The following is a 4,038-nucleotide window of genomic DNA, read 5'->3' on the forward strand; positions in this document are numbered from 1 at the left end:
TCAGTGATATATTCAGGTACTGAAGTTTAACAAAGCAGTGATCTATTCAGGTGCTGAAGTTTAACAAAGCAGTGATATATTCAGGTGCTGAAGTTTAACAAAGCAGTGATATATTCAGGTACTGAAGTTTAACAAAGCAGTGATATATTCAGGTACCTGAAGTTTAACAAAGCAGTGATATATTCAGGTACTGAAGTTTAACAAAGCAGTGATATATTCAGGTACTGAAGTTTAACAAAGCAGTGATATATTCAGGTACCTGAAGTTTAACAAAGCAGTGATATATTCAGGTACTGAAGTTTAACAAAGCAGTGATATATTCAGGTACCTGAAGTTAACAAAGCAGTGATATATTCAGGTACCTGAAGTTTAACAAAGCAGTGATATATTCAGGTACTGAAGTTTAACAAAGCAGTGATATATTCAGGTACTGAAGTTTAACAAAGCAGTGATATATTCAGGTACTGAAGTTTAACAAAGCAGTGATATATTCAGGTACTGAAGTTTAACAAAGCAGTGATATATTCAGGTACCTGAAGTTTAACAAAGCAGTGATATATTCAGGTACTGAAGTTTAACAAAGCAGTGATATATTCAGGTACCTGAAGTTTAACAAAGCAGTGATATATTCAGGTACTGAAGTTTAACAAAGCAGTGATATATTCAGGTACTGAAGTTTAACAAAGCAGTGATATATTCAGGTACTGAAGTTTAACAAAGCAGTGATATATTCAGGTACTGAAGTTTAACAAAGCAGTGATATATTCAGGTACCTGAAGTTTAACAAAGCAGTGATATATTCAGGTACTGAAGTTTAACAAAGCAGTGATATATTCAGGTACCTGAAGTTTAACAAAGCAGTGATATATTCAGGTACCTGAAGTTTAACAAAGCAGTGATATATTCAGGTACCTGAAGTTTAACAAAGCAGTGATATATTCAGGTACCTGAAGTTTAACAAAGCAGTGATATATTCAGGTACCTGAAGTTTAACAAAGCAGTGATATATTCAGGTACTGAAGTTTAACAAAGCAGTGATATATTCAGGTACTGAAGTTTAACAAAGCAGTGATATATTCAGGTACCTGAAGTTTAACAAAGCAGTGATATATTCAGGTACTGAAGTTTAACAAAGCAGTGATATATTCAGGTACTGAAGTTTAACAAAGCAGTGATATATTCAGGTACTGAAGTTTAACAAAGCAGTGATATATTCAGGTACTGAAGTTTAACAAAGCAGTGATATATTCAGGTACCTGAAGTTTAACAAAGCAGTGATATATTCAGGTACTGAAGTTTAACAAAGCAGTGATATATTCAGGTACTGAAGTTTAACAAAGCAGTGATATATTCAGGTACCTGAAGTTTAACAAAGCAGTGATATATTCAGGTACCTGAAGTTTAACAAAGCAGTGATATATTCAGGTACTGAAGTTTAACAAAGCAGTGATATATTCAGGTACTGAAGTTTAACAAAGCAGTGATATATTCAGGTACCTGAAGTTTAACAAAGCAGTGATATATTCAGGTACTGAAGTTTAACAAAGCAGTGATATATTCAGGTACCTGAAGTTTAACAAAGCAGTGATATACTCAGGTACCTGAAGTTTAACAAAGCAGTGATATATTCAGGTACTGAAGTTTAACAAAGCAGTGATATATTCAGGTACTGAAGTTTAACAAAGCAGTGATATATTCAGGTACTGAAGTTTAACAAAGCAGTGATCTATTCAGGTACTGAAGTTTAACAAAGCAGTGATATATTCAGGTACCTGAAGTTTAACAAAGCAGTGATCTATTCAGGTACTGAAGTTTAACAAAGCAGTGATATATTCAGGTACCTGAAGTTTAACAAAGCAGTGATATATTCAGGTACTGAAGTTCAACAAAGCAGTGATATATTCAGGTACTGAAATTTAACAAAGCAGTGATATATTCAGGTACTGAAGTTTAACAAAGCAGTGATATATTCAGGTACTGAAGTTTAACAAAGCAGTGATATATTCAGGTACTGAAGTTTAACAAAGCAGTGATATATTCAGGTACTGAAGTTTAACAAAGCAGTGATATATTCAGGTACTGAAGTTTAAGAAAAGCAGTGATACATTCAGGTACCTGAAGTTTAACAAAGCAGTGATATATTCAGGTACTGAAGTTTAACAAAGCAGTGATATATTCAGGTACCTGAAGTTTAACAAAGCAGTGATATATTCAGGTACTGAAGTTTAACAAAGCAGTGATATATTCAGGTGCTGAAGCTTAACAAAGTAGTGATATATTCAGGTACCTGAAGTTTAACAAAGCAGTGATATATTCCGTTACTGAAGTTTAACAAAGCAGTGATATATTCAGGTACTGAAGTTTAACAAAGCAGTGATATATTCAGGTACTGAAGTTTAACAAAGCAGTGATATATTCAGGTACTGAAGTTTAACAAAGCAGTGATATATTCAGGTGCTGAAGTTTAACAAAGCAGTGATATATTCAGGTACCTGAAGTTTAACAAAGCAGTGATATATTCAGGTACTGAAGTTTAACAAAGCAGTGATATATTCAGGTACCTGAAGTTTAACAAAGCAGTGATATATTCAGGCGCTGAAGTTTAACAAAGCAGTGATATATTCAGGTGCTGAAGTTTAACAAAGCAGTGATATATTCAGGTACTGAAGTTTAACAAAGCAGTGATCTATTCAGGTACTGAAGTTTAACAAAGCAGTGATATATTCAGGTACTGAAGTTTAACAAAGCAGTGATCTATTCAGGTACTGAAGTTTAACAAAGCAGTGATATATTCAGGTACCTGAAGTTTAACAAAGCAGTGATATATTCAGGTACTGAAGTTTAACAAAGCAGTGATATATTCAGGTACCTGAAGTTTAACAAAGCAGTGATATATTCAGGTGCTGAAGTTTAACAAAGCAGTGATATATTCAGGTACTGAAGTTTAACAAAGCAGTGATATATTCAGGTACTGAAGTTTAACAAAGCGGTGATATATTCAGGTACCTGAAGTTTAACAAAGCAGTGATATATTCAGGTACTGAAGTTTAACAAAGCAGTGATATATTCAGGTACTGAAGTTTAACAAAGCAGTGATATATTCAGGTACTGAAGTTTAACAAAGCAGTGATATATTCAGGTACCTGAAGTTTAACAAAGCAGTGATATATTCAGGTACTGAAGTTTAACAAAGCAGTGATATATTCAGGTACCTGAAGTTTAACAAAGCAGTGATATATTCAGGTACCTGAAGTTTAACAAAGCAGTGATATATTCAGGTACTGAAGTTTAACAAAGCAGTGATATATTGAGGTACCTGAAGTTTAACAAAGCAGTGATATATTCAGGTACTGAAGTTTAACAAAGCAGTGATATATTCAGGTACTGAAGTTTAACAAAGCAGTGATATATTCAGGTACTGAAGTTTAACAAAGCAGTGATATATTCAGGTACTGAAGTTTAACAAAGCAGTGATATATTCAGGTACTGAAGTTTAACAAAGCAGTGATATATTCAGGTACTGAAGTTTAACAAAGCAGTGATATATTCAGGTACCTGAAGTTTAACAAAGCAGTGATATATTCAGGTACTGAAGTTTAACAAAGCAGTGATATATTCAGGTACCTGAAGTTTAACAAAGCAGTGATATATTCAGGTACTGAAGTTTAACAAAGCAGTGATATATTCAGGTACTGAAGTTTAACAAAGCAGTGATATATTCAGGTACTGAAGTTTAACAAAGCAGTGATATATTCAGGTACTGAAGTTTAACAAAGCAGTGATATATTCAGGTACTGAAGCTTAACAAAGCAGTGATATATTCAGGTACTGAAGTTTAACAAAGCAGTGATATATTCAGGTACCTGAAGTTTAACAAAGCAGTGATATATTCAGGTACCTGAAGTTTAACAAAGCAGTGATATATTCAGGTACTGAAGTTTAACAAAGCAGTGATATATTCAGGTACCTGAAGTTTAACAAAGCAGTGATATATTCAGGTACCTGAAGTTTAACAAAGCAGTGATATATTCAGGTACT

The sequence above is a fragment of the Sinohyriopsis cumingii genome, chromosome 13, assembly GCF_028554795.1.
Source record: "Sinohyriopsis cumingii isolate HCF-2022 chromosome 13, ASM2855479v2, whole genome shotgun sequence".
Lineage (NCBI taxonomy): Eukaryota > Metazoa > Mollusca > Bivalvia > Unionida > Unionidae > Sinohyriopsis > Sinohyriopsis cumingii.